The sequence below is a fragment of the Aegilops tauschii genome, chromosome 1 (genome assembly GCF_002575655.3).
Source record: "Aegilops tauschii subsp. strangulata cultivar AL8/78 chromosome 1, Aet v6.0, whole genome shotgun sequence".
NCBI lineage: Eukaryota > Viridiplantae > Streptophyta > Magnoliopsida > Poales > Poaceae > Aegilops > Aegilops tauschii.
Genome location: NC_053035.3, coordinates 217,657,859 through 217,674,653, shown reverse-complemented (window position 1 = coordinate 217,674,653; position 16,795 = coordinate 217,657,859).

Sequence of the window (16,795 nt, the reverse complement as noted above, 5' to 3'; positions counted from 1 at the left end):
CGCGCTAAGCTTCGCCACTGCCCACCGCCAGATCAAACCAATCGATCCACCGTGGCGGTCATAGGAGGATGCGGGCGAGGCCATCAAGGGATGGGAGAACGGGCTCGGTGCGCGGCGTGGAGGAGAAATGGCGGGGAGAGGTGGGGCCAGCCGACTCTGTGGAGGGGAGAGGAGGATGCGGCGACGCTGTCGATGGAAGGGAAGTGGCGGGAACTGGAGCATGCTCGAGCTGAGAGTGAGATGAACTATGCGGTGCCATAGTCCAGGGAGGATAAGAGTGTATAGTAGGTGAAAACGCAAAAGAATTGTAGTGGGCTCGAGCACGGCCCGTCTACTTTTGGGCTGGCCCATCCATGGCTCACAGAGTTTTGGTCCCTGGTTGGACACCTCATGCTATCTAAAAACACTAATTATGGGTACACATTGTTTTTTCTTGCAAATAAAAACAATTGTAGTCTCACTTTCGTTTTAATATGTTATATATGTTTATTAAATAATAAAGTATAAACACTATTATATTTGTAAGTTTTGTTCAACAGGGATAAAAAGTGATGGATTCAGATGATGTTTAAAAAAATATAAACTGATGATGGGTTGGACCGAAACACCACAAGAAGTGGTGCATAGAAATAATCCTTATTTATATGTATGTTATACATTATAATGCAAAAGGTACTTCTTTTATATGATTAGTTTTTGTAGAATATGAGATAGATAGAGATGTACTTTGGCGAAGTTCAAAAAGAATCCATCGGCAAAGGTTCCGAAACCATGTTGACAACGATTATTTCCTCCTGATTTTCAATTGAGCATAGATGGGTAAATTTATATATTTAGTTATCATAAATTCAAAATATTTCTTGCATTTATTTTTGTAATCACTATATTCAAGATAATATTAATTTAGCAAATTGCATGGATGTGCCTGGCTATTTTGTTTTTCATTTTATGCTCTGATGGAATGATAAAGAATTGGTTCATCTGGTTTGCATGGTGAGTACTCTCCGTTACACATTTTAAGACCTTCAAGGTAAAGTATTCATGCTAACTGCGTAGTTTGCTTATGTAGGATGGGTATGAGTTGAGAAAATGTTTTTATTATGGTAAACGTTTGTGGCCGGCGGACGGGCCGAAGCTTGGGCCGGTCACGCGCGCCACGTACGATAGCTTTCCACGCATTCGTTCCTCCTGCACGCTAGCTTTCCATGTGGTCCCACGCGTCCTCGTGGCATCCTTTCTATCCTTATCTCACGAGTGAGCCTTATCTTCTCGAAACAAGGCCAAAGCCAGCCGGAGAAAATCCCCATCCCCTTGCCTCGCTCTCTGCTTTCTCTCCTCGACTCCCTTGCTTCCGCTGGCGAGCACCGTGTCCATTAATCCCGTCAAAACCACTACTCACCGACACTCTCTCTGCTCCCGCGTCGTGTGACACACTGGGAGACATGGGGGAGCTGCAAAAGTTGCAAAGATATGCGAGTTTGTGCGGCGGTGGATGCTTTTTGTCGGCGGGGAGCTGGGGCTGCATCTGCTTGACGCGCTCGCCGCTGTCTGCAACCGGCATCTGTGATGCTGCAACCAGCCATGGCCGGAGCTGAAACCGGCCTCACCGGAAGCTGCTATCTGCAGTGCGCCATGGCTGGACATACACCAGTGCGACACGGCGGCGTCGGGATGCTACAACCGACCTGGAGGGATGCTGGAACCGTGGTCAGGCGGAGCTGCAACCGTGGCCCAGAAAAGCTGGAACCGCGCGGGATGCTGGCGAGTGCTACAACCATGGCGGCCAGATGCTGGAACCCGCACAAATTTCTGCTTCCATCGGCGTTTTTGGGCTTTGCTGAAACTAGCGTCGTTTTGTATTTTTGCTGGAACAAGTGTGAATTTTTGCTACCACCGGGTTTTTGATTTGCTGGAATCCCTCAACTTTGCATCTTTTTGCTACCACCGGCATTTTAGTTTGCTGGAGCACACGACACGAGCTGCAACTGCACCTTGTTTTTGCTGGAACGGGCAACCGTGGCGAGCTGCAGTGTCACCACGACGAGTTTGTGTGGAGGGGCGGGGGGTGCTGCAGCCACAACCAGGTTTGCTGGAACCGATGAATCATTTTGCTGGAACCAGCAAAAAAATGCTTCCACCGGAGTTCATTTTCTCTAGACCATCAATTTTTTGCTACAACCACGTTTTTGTTGCTGGAACCAGCACCCAAAAATGCTTTCACCGGAGTTAGTTCTTCGTTCTTTGTTGGATGAGCGACCTTTTGCTACAACCTTATCTTTAATTTGCTGGAACCAAGCATTTCAATTGATTCAACTGGGGCGGCAACACAGAGCATATTTTTTGACAACTTTTTTTTGTAGCGTCGACGGCGAGCGTTGCCATCGATCATGGCGGCGACCGTCGATGGTGAGGGCAAACGAGTGAGGGCGACGGCGCGCGGGGCGACGGGGGGCGGCCGCCATGACCTGCAGCGGTGCTTTCTTCAGATCTGAAACGTGCTAGGGTGACAATCGCTGGGAAAGGGCGCGATCCGACGGCTATGCGGGGGCGCATCTAACGGCCAGGGTTGGACCGGCCCAAAGTTTGGGCCGGCGCACCGGCGCAGAGTGCTGCCCTTTTATTATACTTGATCAAATATCGTGCGAATGGAGTTAAAATGACATGATAGGGTGTGAGAATTTCTTAAGCGCATCAAGCAGATTTTAGTTTGTAACAAATTGAAAGGATCGAGAAGAGGTGTCTAGAGGGGGGTGAATAGACTCTAAGTGAGAAAAATTGTACTTTTTAATTTCTTTAAGTTGAAATGGAGTTTGGCACAAGTTTCAACATTCATAATACATATCAAGCAAACATGACAAGAGTATATGGGCAGCGGAAAGTAAAGCATGCAAATTGCAAGAATGTAAAGGGATGGGATTGGAGTGTGCAAATGCAATTTGAAGACACGGAGATTTTTTAGCCGTGATTCCGATAGGTGGTGCTATCGTACATCCACGTTGATGGAGACTTCAACCCACGAAGGGTAACGGTTGCGCGAGTCCACGGAGGGCTCCACCCACGAAGGGTCCACGAAGAAGCAACCTTGTCTATCCCACCATGGCCGTCGCCCACGAAGGACTTGCCTCACTAGGGTAGATCTTCACGAAGTAGGCGATCTCCTTGCCCTTAGAAACTCCTTGGTTCAACTCCACAATCTTGATGAAGGCTCCCAAGTGACACCTAGCCAATCTAGGAGACACCACTCTCCAAGAAGTAACAAATGGTGTGTTGATGATGAACTCCTTGCTCTTGTGCTTCAAATGATAGTCTTTCCAACACCCAACTCCCTCTCACAGGATTTGGATTTGGTGGAAAGAAGATTTGAGTGGAAAGCAACTTGGGGAAGGCTAGAGATCAAGATTTATGTGGTAGGAATGGAATATCTTGACCTCAACACAAGTGTAGGTGGTTCTCTCTCAGAAAATGTATGTTGGAAGTGTAGGCATGTTCTGATGGCTCACTCCACGAGTGAAGATGGTGGAGGGGTATATATAGCCTTCACACAAAATCTAACCGTTACACACAACTTACCAAACTTGGTGGGACCGAATCGTGAAACTCGGTCGGACCGATTTAGTAAATAATGTGACCGTTAGGATTTTCGGTGGGACCGACATGTCAACTCGGTGGGACCGATATCGTTAGGGTTAGGGCATAACGTAATCTCGGTGCGACCGATTACACAAACTCGGTGAGACCGATTTTGGTAATGGACACACAGAGAGTTGGTCAGGCAAACTTGGTGGGACCGATTCGCTCATCTCGGTTGGACCGAAATGGTACGAAAGGGAAACAGAGAGTTTGCATTGCAATCTCGGTGGGACCGATCGCTTATCTCGGTTTGATCGAAATGTTACGAAGGGCAACATAGAGATTACAATCCCATCTCGGTGAGACCGAGATCCCTATCGGTGAGACCGACTTGATTAGGGTTTGTGGCAGTGGCTATGTCAACAGAACTCGGTGGCGCCGGATAGAAAGATTCGGTAGGGCCGAGTTTGACTTTTGGTTTGGGACATATATGGATGTGAGAAAGTAGTTGAGGGATTTGGAGCATATCACTAAGCACTTTGAGCAAGCAAGCCATTAAGCAACACCTCATCCCCTCTTAATAGTATTGGCTTTCCTATGGACTCAATGTGAACTTGGATCACTAAAAGTAAAATGTAGAGTCTTGTGCTTTGAGCTTGAGCCAATCCTTTGTCCTTAGAATCTTGAAGGGGTTCCACGTCCTCTAGTCCATGCCACTCCATTGTTGAACTTATCTGAAACATACTAGGTAAAAGTATTAGTCCAACAAGAGATATGTTGACATTAATTACCAAAATCACCCAGGGAGCACTTGTGCTTTCACAAATGGTTAGTTAGATAATAGCTCTATATGCGAGAATCCTATATGCAGAGCTTCCGATAGTTCACTATGTACACTTGTTTGCTGATTCTGTAATGACCTATGTTAAAAGTGCTACATGTGAGGAGCACAGTGTTGCTAATTTCCTTTTTTATGTTGTCTTGTCCCCCCTCTCTCTATGATTTGTAAGGACACAAAGGATAATGTGTGACAGTTTTGTAAGGTCAATAGGCGGCACGTAAGACGGACACATTCTTGAAAAAAAAGACTAGGACACGTTCGTCGATTACAAGATGATCATATAATTATATCTAGGCATAAATTACTACATTTATGTCTAAATCTCTACAAAGGGGAGTTGGTATCACCGTCATGTAGGGTGGAACCCTAGCTGACCGATCTTTCACGAAAGGAGCGGATCCCAAGAAGGAACACAAAGAACATGAGGGGAAACATGAAGGAAAATACAAGAGAATCACTCAAACCAACAAGAAGAATCACACATGTGCTAGATCCTCATAACACAAAGAGACATACACGATCCGAATCCAACAAAGGACGATACATAGGGTAACCGGTTCTTCTCCGTAAGGAGGTCTTGAATTCAACGTGGATCTTCTCCGAAGAGGGGCCGTGGTCTCTCTCGAGGAGTAGATCCATATGGATGAGCAAAGCTCTATCTCAAGTATGAGCTATCACATTGCTAACCCTAGAAAGATGGAGGAGAAGGAGTATATATAGTCTAGGTGGGCGAAGGGGTACACAGGCCTCGACCCTTTACTGTGCGCAGACAGGCGGGGCCGGATGTCCGGGCGTCGGGCCGGATGTCCGGGCCTTCCCGAGGGGCCTGATGTCCGAGCTAGGGGGGCAGATGTCCGGGCCGTGGAGGCCGTTTCAGCAGGTTTGGTGATGGGGCGCCGGATGTCCGGGCTTCGGGCCGGATTTTCGGGCTGGGACCGGATGTCCGGGGCCTCTAGATGCTTGGCGGCTGCTATGGACGATGCTCCAGGGGCCGGATGTCCGGGGCCTGGGAGATGTTCTTGACTCCTTCCGTTGGTTCTCTTCATCCATGAACTTGGGGACTTGTCCGTCTTCATGCACATCTCTGAGAGGGTCTTCTAGGTACCTGAGCACGCATAGCATTTCCGTTTGAGGTAGTAGCCATGTCTCACATGATTCATATGGAAGTTCATGAAGGAAGGAAGTCACCTCGGTCTCGAGAGCTCTAGCCCGTGCTCGTGTCATGGGTCCTCTTGGCACTTGATGAGACAATTGTAGGTCCATAGGGATGACCGTGGGATGCTCTGCATCATCTCCCCTCCCTTGGGAAAGATCTGACCTCGGATCGAAATGCTCATCACCATGGTATGGGGAGAGATCTTTGATGTTGAAGATGTCGCTCACGGAGTACTTGTCGCGTGGGATGTTGATCTTGTAGGCGTTGTTGTTGTAGCGTTCAAGCACCCTGAAGGGTCCATCGGCTCGTGGTAGAAGTTTGGACTTGCGTTCGGTGGGGAAGCGTTCCTTGCGAAGGTGTAGCCACACAAGATCTCCAATGTTGAATATCAAGGGTTGCTTGTTGATGTTGAGCTTGGTCGCGAGTCGTTGTACTTGGAACTCGATGGTGTGCCTTGTATCTTCATGCATCTTCTTGAGGTAGTTCACTCGAGCACTCGAGTCCATATTGATGCGCTCTTGTAGTGATAGAGGGAGAATGTCCAATGGGGACAACGGGTTGAAACCGTAGACGACCTCGGAAGGGGACTTGCCGGTAGTCGAATGTCTTGCGCGGTTGTAGGCGTACTCGGCGATGGGTAGGCATTCTTCCCATTCCTTGAGATTCTTCTTGATCAACACGCGAAGAAGTGTTGTTAGTGTGCAGTCGTCACCTCCGTTTGGCCGTCAGTTTGTGGGTGGTACGCCGAAGAGAATAGTAGCTTGATTCCAAGCTTGGCGCATAAGGTCTTCCAAAAGTAGCTTAAGAACTTGATGTCGCGGTCCGAGACAATCGTCTTTGGCACTCCATGTAGGCACAAGATTTCCCTACAAAAAAGATTGGCAACATGTGAAGCATCGTCTATCTTGTTGCATGGTATGAAATGTGCCATTTTGGAGAATCGGTCCATAACAACAAACATGAAATCCTTTCCATTTCTAGTTCTAGGCAAACCAAGCACAAAGTCCATGCTAATATCTTCCCATGGTTGATATGGAATTGGGAGAGGCATGTAAAGGCCATGAGATTGAGCTTTGGACTTAGCTTTGCGACAAGTCGAACATCAGTTGGTGAAGCGTGAGACGTCGCGGAACATCTTGGGCCAATAATAGTTCTTGGAGAGCGTAGTGAATGTCTTGTCGCGTCCAAAGTGTCCCATTGGTCCTCCTCCATGAGCTCTCATAAGATAATCATCTTTGATGTAATAGCGTTCCTAAGATGTATGCATCAAACACTTGGCATAAGGAATTGCAAAAGCAGGATCATGCGCATACAAGTCTTTTATGTGCTCAAAGCCAATGACATTTAATTCAAGTTTAGTAACAAGCATGCATATACGGGGAAGCGCATCCGCCACAACATTTTCTTTGCCTTTTATGTATTTGATGACATAAGGAAATGACTCTATAAATTCATTCCATTTAGCATGACGGTTGTTCAACTTAGTTTGACCCTTAAGATACTCAAGCGTTTCATGATCGGTATGAATGATAAATTCATGAGGGCGAAGATAATGTTCCCATTCACGCAAAACTCGCACTAAAGCATATAGCTCTTTGTCATAGATGTGATAATTGAGTTGCGCTCCGAAGAGTATCTCTCTAAAGTATGCTATGGGGCGCTTCTCTTGCGTTAACACACCTCCTATGCCATTACCGCTAGCATTGCAATGAATTTCAAATGGTTTGTCAAAGTTGGGTAATGCAAGCATGGGAGCATGAGTAAGCAAATTCTTAAGCTCATTAAATGCGGTATCTTGGGATGATCCCCAAATGATTGGTGCATTCTTCTTACGCAAAGCATGCAAAGGTGAAGCAATGGTGCTATAATCCTTCACAAATCTACGATAGAAACCGGCTAAACCAAGAAAACTACGCACTTGTTGCAAGTTGGTTGGTTGGGGCCAAGTTTTAATAGCATTGATCTTAGATTCATCTACATGAACACCCTTAGAAGACACAACGAAACCCAAGAAAACAAGCTTATCAACACCAAAAAGGCATTTATCCGTATTAGCATAAAGTCGCTCTTTCCTAAGGGCTTGCAACACGGTTCTAAGATGGGTGACATGATCTTTGAGGGACTTGCTAAAGACAAGAATATCATCAAAGTAGACCACAACAAATACACCAATATAGGGTCGAAAAACAAAGTGCATGAGTCACATGGAAGTACCGGGTGCTTCGGATAAACCCATTGGCATAACAAGCCATTCATATAAGCCAAATTTGGTCTTAAATGCGGTTTTCCATTCATCACCTTCTTGGATGCGTATTTGATAGTAGCCACTTTTAAGATCAATTTTAGAGAAAATGACGGCTCCGCTAAGTTCATCTAGCATATCATATAGGCGTGGAATGGGGTAACGATAACGCACGGTAATAGCATTGATAGGACGGCAATCGGAACACATGCGAAATGTACCGTCTTTCTTGGGAACAAGGATCACCGGTACGGCACAAGGGCTCAAACTTTCTCGTAAATGGCCGTTTTCGATGAGATGTTGTACTTGCCGTTGGATCTCCTTAGTTTCCTCGGTGTTGTCGTGGTAGGGAGCCTTGTTAGTAAGGGGTGCTCCAGGGATGAGGTCGATTCGGTGCTCAATGCCTCGTAGTGGAGGTAGACCCGGAGGTACATCATGGGGGGAAACGTCTTGGAATTCCTACAAAAGAGACAATAACACTAGAGGTAGATTGTGAGAGGTGTTAGTTTTTGGTGCCTCGTCCTTGCACAAGAGGACATAGTGCATAACACTTGATGGGTTCTCACACACTTCTCTCATCTCACGTTTGGTGGCAAATAGGACTGGATTCTTCTTTTCGCTCATCATGGAGGCACTCAATTTTGGCTTGTGGCACTCACTCTCTTTTTGGTGGTTCGCTCTCTCACTATTCTCTCCATGATGGGTGGCTTGTTTGTTGGTGATCACTTGACTTGGAGACATAGGTCGTAAAACGTACTCCTTTCCTTTCATCTTGAAGCTATAGCGATTTGTACGGCCGTTGTGGATGACGCTTCGATCGAATTGCCATGGCCGTCCAAGAAGGAGGTGGTAAATGGACATCGGAACGACATCACACTCCAAAGTGTCTTCATAGGCTCCGATTTTGAAGGAAACTTTCACCGTATGCTCAACTTGTATAGTGCCGGAGTCGCTTAGCCATTGAACCTTGTAGGGGTGCGGTTGCTTCGTCTTGACCAATTGGAGCTTGGAGCATAGTTCGTCACTCGCCAAGTTATGGCAACTCCCTCCGTCGATGATGACCTTGACGGACCTTCCATTGATGCCGGCCTTGGTGTGGAAGATATGGCATCTTTGGTCTTCATCTTGTTTATGTTGAAGAGTCAAGACCTTGGAGACAACGAGAGCGGGGCTCGAATCCTCGTCACAAAAGACTTGATCATCTTCATCTTCGTTCACTTGCCGATGCATGGCCACTTGCCCAAGGGCTTCCATCTCCTCTTCACTCATGGAGTCATAGGTTCCGTCGTCGTTGAGGATCATGGTTCGCTTGTTGGTACACTCATAGGACTTGTGGCCTCGGCCGCCGCATGTGAAACATTTGAAGGAACTTGTCTTGATGGTCTCATCGGTCGGAGTAGATGATGAAGCTATCGGCTTGAAGTTGCTTGTAGTAGGACAACTTGAAGTTGTCAAAGTTTTCTTGTAACTTGACTTGTCGCCATTGCTTGTAGAAGGCTTGGTTGAGGTAGAAGGTGTTGGAGTCGTTGAAGCTTGATTGTCCGAATGTCTTGGAAGAGAACTTGGCGTATTTGAAGTCATCTTGCACTTGTCGCTCCGCCTTGGTTGCTTGGTCCACTAGCTCGATGAGGTTTAAGTATGGTTGGAAGTCGGCGATCTTCTTGATAGGATGATTGAGTCCATTCAAGAAACGTGCCATAGTTTGCTCATCATCTTCTGTGACATTGGCTAGTATCATGGCAATCTCCATTTCCTTGTAGTATTCTTCAACGCTCTTGGTTCCTTGCTTGAGGAGTTGGAGTTTCTTGAAGAGGTCGCGGTTGTAGTAGGTTGGCACGAAACGTGCTCTCATGACATCCTTCATTTGCGCCCAAGTTGTGATGGGTGGTTCACCTCTTGCCTCTCGGCGCTCAAGGACTTGTTCCCACCAAATGAGGACGTAATCTTGAAATTCAAGGGATGCCATCGCGATCTTCTTCTCTTCTTCATAATTGTGCAAGCGGAAGGTTTTGTCAACCTTCAGTGTCCATGAAAGGTACTCTTCGGTATCATTGCTTCCGGAAAACTTGGGCGTGGTGAACTTTAGCTTGCCATAGCGTTTCTCTTCATTGTGTTGGGGTTGGGGATGATGACGCCCATGACGTGGAGGGTTGTCAACCTCATATTGCTCTTGTCTTGGAGGATTTACATTGTCTTCTTCCTATTGGTGAACTTGATGTTCTTGACGAGCTTGTGGAGGAGCTTGAGGAACTTGACGATGTATGCGAGCTTGATAGAGTCGTTCTTGAACTTCATCACGAAGTGCTTCTTGTTGTTCACGAGCTTGCCGGTTGCGTGTGGCTACGGCTCGACTTGAATCTCGGAGGGCTTGTTGCGCCTCAAGTGCTTGAGCTTCTTGCCGTTGTTTTACTTGACGTTGTGCCTCGGCATCTTGTGCATCTTGGTGTTATCTTGCTCGTTCTTCCTCTTCTTGTTGATGTTGACGTTGCCGTTCTTGTGCTTGCACGAAAGAAGCTTGGTTTTGACCGTGTCGATGTTGTTGCGCTCGAACTTGCTCTTGAGAGTTGTTGTCGTGTAGAGGTTGCGGTTTGCTTGACGGTCTTGGTGCACGACTCGTCGAAGAGTGTTTGATGTTGGGGTACTTGAGCCGGAGATTGTGTCGTCAGAGGGTCGACTCGAGCGGCTCCGTCTTGAGTAGGACGAAATGGGAGAAGAGCGGTTGAGCAACAAAGCACGAATCTCGTCCATTCTTGCGTCATTCTCTTGTTTGTGGTCGTCTAGCTTGTTGTCGAAGTACTCTCTTGTACGTTGCTCGGAGAGTCGCAAGTCAGTGGCGAGGTTGTCGATGCGTTCGCTCATTGCTTGTTGCTCTTGATGCAAAGCTCGTTGTGCACCAAAGAGGTGGCTCTTTGTGACATAGGAGGACATGTCATTGTCTTGCTCGATGAATAGTGGGTTGGTAGAATAACTTGGCCTATCCATCATTCCAAGCAAATATGTGAGTGGGAGAAAGAGAAGAACTTATACCAAATGTACCTTGACCGATGTTGAAGATGGATCAATGATCACTCAAATGTGGAACAAGGAAATAGCACAATTGGTACCAATTCTTGTCGGTTCTCACACCTACACAAGTAAAAGCTTATGGTGGAGCTTGGTTAGGATGGTGGCACAAAATTTGATGCAATTGTTAGTGAGCTTCAATAAAGTTGGAAAAGATTCACAAATTTGCAAATGCAACAAGTAGACCAATAGCAAGATATGGAACATGGAAACACACACGCAAATAGATAGATGGGATCGTGCAACCAAGGAATGATCCAAAATGTGGAATCCACGAAAATGCTCTTGTTGCACAACACTAGAGAGACGCTAGCACGATTAATAGGCGGATACGAAACTTGTGCACAACCTACTAAGCAAAAATGCAACGACTTCTATCCCAACTATGCTATATGTATGGTATTCCGTTGATATGATCCAAGATGATCGAGTATGACAATCTTAATGTAGTATGATGCTATGGTTCTTGCTTATAAGCTCTTTGCTTATCTTTCCCTTTCGCTTAAAAGCTTGTTTTCCTCTTTCTCTTTTGAGCTCTTTTCTCATGCAAAACTTCACGAACCAAGATAGCAATTGTGTATATGCGATGACAACCTTGTGACACAAGAGATGATACCAAGATATGCACCACTATGATATGGTATGTATGCTACGGGAAGTATGATCACTAATGTGCACAAGTCACGTTGCCGGCAATACTCAAAGGCTAGTCTCGATGAGTAAGGTACGCAAAGATGGGATATGTGGTTATCAATGTAATGGCATGGAGTACACACAGTGTCATCAAGGTTACCGTCCGTGCTTACGGTCGAAGTGTCAAAGTTATCGAAGAGGTCGATGTCGAGTCCTTGGCGAAGATGAGCGGCGGTGATGTTGTTGTCGCACCATACCTAAATAGCCGAAATACAATAGGACACGAGCACTGCAACTCAAATTCTCAAAGCAAAATGTGTCAAAAGTTGTCAGAGTTGGTAGCGGGTAAGCGGTGGTGGTTCTATGCGGAAGTGGTGGTGGTATGCGGAAGTGTAAATGGGCACCGAAACAAAAATTGGTGAAAGTTAGGCGGAAAACAGAACGGTAGATGGAAGTGATGCTGTTAGGGGCCGGATGTCCGGGCTTGAGGGCCGGATGTCCGGGGAGGCCAGATGTCCGGGGGTCGGGCCGGATGTCCGGGCTCGGGATCTGTGGACGAACTCGATGAACTCCGCGTGGAAAGGTCAAATCCGGGGCAAAATTCGGAAGATTTTGTGGATGGAAATTGGGGAAAAGATGGGGGAAAGCTAGATCTACCTGCTACACACGAAATCCACTGATCAAATCCAACAAAATTTCATCACACCAACAAATCACAAAAAAATTGGGGGGCTATTTTTGTGGGAAATTTTCGAATTTGGGACAAAATCAACAAAACGAGGCTAAAAAACAAAGAGGGAGGCTCCGAAATTGTGATCAACGTGGCTCATGATACCAAGATGATGTAGGGTCGAACCCTAGCTGCCCGATCTTTCACGAAAGGAGTGGATCGCAACGAGGAACACGCAGAACACGAGGGGAAACACAAGGGAAAACACAAGAGAATCACTCAAACCAATAAGAACAATCACACATGCGCTAGATCCTCATAACACAAAGAGAGATACACGATATGAATCCAACAAAGGATGATACATAGGGTAACTGGTTCTTCTCCGTGAGGAGGTCTTGAAGGGGGTCTTCTCCGTGAGGAGGTCTTGAATCCAACGTGGATCATCTCCGAAGAGGGGCCGTGGTCTCTCTCGAGGAGTAGACCCGTATGGATGAGCAAAGCTCTATCTCAAATATGAGCTATCACATTGCTAACCCTAGAAAGATGGAGGAGAAGGAGTATATATAGTCTAGGTGGGAGAAGGGGTACACAGGCCTCGACCCTTTACTGTGCGCAGACAGGAGGGGCTGGATGCCCGGGCCTTCCCGAGGGGCCGGATGTCTGGGCTAGGGGGGCCAATGTCCGGGCTAGTGGAGGCCGGTTGAGTAGGTTCGGTGACGCGGCGCCAGATCTCCGGGCTTCGGCCAGATTTCCGGGCTGGGGCCGGATGTCCGGGGCCTGTAGATGCTTGGCGGCTGGGCGGCTGCTGTGGACGATGTTCCAGGGGTCGGATGTCCGGGGTCATGGCCGGATGTCCAGGGTCACGGCCGAATGTCCGGGGCCTGGGAGATGTTGACTCCATCCATTGGTTCTCTTCATCCATGAACTTGTGGACTTGTCCGTCTTCATGCGCATCTCCGAGAGGGTCTTCTAGGCACCTGAGCACGCATAACATTTTCGTTTGAGGTAGTATCCATGTCTCACATGATTCATATGGAAGTTCATTAAGGAAGGAAGTCACCTCGGTCTCGAGAGCTCTAGCTCGTGCTCGTATCATGGGTCTTCTTGGCACTTGATGAGATGATGGTAGGTCCATGGGGATGACCGTGGGATGCTCCGCATCACGCCGCCTACACCTGTTTTTTCCTTCCATGCCCCATTTCTTCTTTGGTTTTCTGTTTTTTTAGTAACCTCAATTGATGGAGCACAAAACAAAAATCAATGTAAATAAAGCAGCTTGAAATAATCTAAACCAAATCATAATTTACCAAAACCACATCATGAATTAACTCAATCAATTCAAATCTTATCAAAATTTCAACCAACTCGAAACTTTCCTTGCTTTACATTAAATAAAAACTTTTCTTGCCTTCTACTACTCATACCCCAGTCAAATTAAATCTTTCCAGATGAAAAATATATGATGTATGTATTTATTATTAATCTCTAATTTTTTGAATATTATTAAATGTCTATTATACATAGTATTCCCCACAGTTAAAGGAAGTCCATATGTCGTGTTTGTTCGATTCGCTTCGTAAAACCACCGATCAATCCAAGGAAACAAATTCACCCCCTCGCTCGATCCCCCCTCATGCAAAAAATGAGTTAAAATCAAAGGGGGGAAAGTGGAAACCCACGTATGGCGATTGCACCCTCGATTCCTCGAGTAGCCTCTCTGGATGGTAAAGTTATGTTTTTAGTCGGCGAGCAGGGCATGGTCGATGGTGGCCGTCACGGTGTTTTTGAGTGAGAGTGAGGAATTCATGACCGCACAACCAAAGAAGTAGAAGCTCTGGTCGAGGTTGACCACACAAGATTTGCGAGGGAATTTACCAGGACACTCGAAATAAAAGCAACTCGACTGGTATTTTGACATAGCTAGATGGCAACGTTTATTTCCGCATGGTATTCCAAGGAGCATAGACGGGTAAATTTATATATTTCATCATCATAACATTCAAAATACAAGCATTTATTTTTTTATCACTATATTCAAGATAATATTAGTTTAGGAAATTGCAGGGATGTGTCTGGGGTGAGAGAGTGAGAGGGCTGGGTGTGGTGAGAGAGTAGCTGAGATCAGAATAAGGCTGGGCAGGTAAGCTCAACAAAACTGGATAGACAACATTCCTAACCGCGCAGGAATTTCTTAAGTGCATCAAGTGAAATTTAATTTGTAATATATTTTTAGTTGAACAATCGCTCTGTATGTATAAATAGTCAAACTGCTTTTTTAATGAATTTACATTGCAAGTGAAGTGGACTTCAATTATTACCCAATTGTGCCCATGCTATCTTTTCTTTACATGTGAAATTTAACATACATTATGTTTATATAACTTCAGAAAAATATTTCAAAAGCCAGAGACAATGCACGGGCATTCTACTAGTCATGATTGTTGCCAACTTCAACCATCATTTGTGTATTACCTTAACAACACACCACATGATTACTATAGATATATATATGAACTATGTGTACTATATGAACTCGAATACAATTTTTTGAATACACTTGATGTTGATTTCAAATAATAGTACATTTGATGTACTAACTAGATATTCATAATCTAAACCATGTTCCATACGTACACTGTGTTTATCACACAAAGTATAGTGCCCCGCCCCCTACATTATGACAAGTATTTAGCCCTGAGCTGCAAAAGTCACACATTATCCCAAATTATAATCAATGTTATACATTATGATATCTTCTTCAAGTATCCGTATCCACTTTTTTATAATGAATTATGATCTCTGTTCGTCTTTTACACCTTCACGATCCTCTTCTCTTTGTAGCTAGCTAGCGCTAACTTTCTATCGTGCATGCACACGCCCGCCCCCTCTCACCCTCCCTCAGCGTCCCCTCCATCACGCACATTCGTTATTTCTCTTTAGGTTGTTCACCCATGGTGTGTGTAGCCCCCCGGCTCCTTCTTTCCGGCACACACCGGTCAATATGCCTCTCTAGCCAAGTGTGCCTACCAAAAACACACACTTCCCATCTTCTCTTCTCACCGTCCATGCCTCCCTATGTCCAATACGGTTCCATGCAGGTGCACACTCCCGCCCCTCTTTTCATTGATCTCATACTCGCACAATCCTCCCCCTCGACATAGTAGGCCTGTCGCACCACCTCCTAGCCGCACCCCTCTCCCCCTGTCCGTCTCTCTGGACCTTATTTGCTTCTAACACATGCATGCATGTATACGTACCGTTCTCCCTACATATAGCTAGGTCGACTATAATTCTTTTTCCCCACGCACCATAGACTTACCTCACTAGTTATGTCTCTCCCTTTCTCGGATACACGATGATTGATCTTCCTATGTAGTTACGTATGCTTACCACAACCATATCGTCCCCCCTCATCATCCTTGCATACCTCCCGACCCGTCTCTCACACGCACGTGCATAGACAGGAAGACATCCCCGGCCCTCTCTTGTTGATATTGCACCCGTACCCTCCGTTTGTCTAGCAGGCCTCTCCCAGCATTTGTGAGAAGAACCTCCACCACCAACCCTCCGACACTCTACCTTTGTCTTTCTCCCAACCTTATTCCTCTGCTAGACATATGCATGGATGCCGATTGATCTCCCTCAATACATAGCTAGGTCTCTCTCCTTCTCCACACATATACTAGTCGAGCTACCTCTCTATAGTTAGGTCTCTGCCCCTCCCCCCCCCCACACACACCGATAGTCGAACGTTGTAGGTAGGTATCCATGCCACAGAGAAAAACTGCACCTCTGCCCTCTCAAATTCCAGTAGGCCAGCCGCCTTGTATCTTTGACATGGGCAAACACAAATTTGATGCCACCCTTTATCGTTCGCGTAGCCACACACTTCATCCCTGTTTTCGATTCTATCGATATCTCACGTCGATGATCCCTCCACTCTCTTCTCATGGATCGCTCCCTCTATATATGATATATCCATGAATCTGTTTCACACACATTGCATATGTTATTTTTTTGTTTGAGATATCATCGACACATTGCCTCTGTTTCGCGCAAACCATCTCTCTCACACCCACCCACGTACGTACCCGCACCTAAAGAAGAGGTGCACGCAGGACGCATGTACTCACGTCTCGTTCCCGGCCACACCTGCGCGGGTACATGGTGGAGTTCATTTCTGTACGAAAAGGCAGCCCACGTGATAATTTGATGCGTGTAGCGGTTGTTTATTGGAAGGAGGGTCGTGTACCACGCGTAGACGGAACAAAGTTCGACTTGGCGCATTAGTATTAAATAAAGTAATATTCCTCAATGGCACGTACAGAATATAAAACGATCGTCGTCGGGAAAAAAGAAAAATCCGCTCCACTATATACAATGGAGCCTGCCTGCCGGGGTTTGTCTATCGTCACGCCATCTCACACAAGGCGGCGGTGGCCTCTCTCTCTCACCGTTGGTCAGTGATCCGGCCGCATCCCGTTCACCGGCGGAAAGGGAGGATGTGCATCGTTTCTCTGTTCGACGGCATTGAGGCAGCAAGTCCCGATCTGCGGTACCTGTCGGCGTTCTGGATATGGGGGTATCCAGACTTGCCTGCCTGCGGCCCACCGTGTG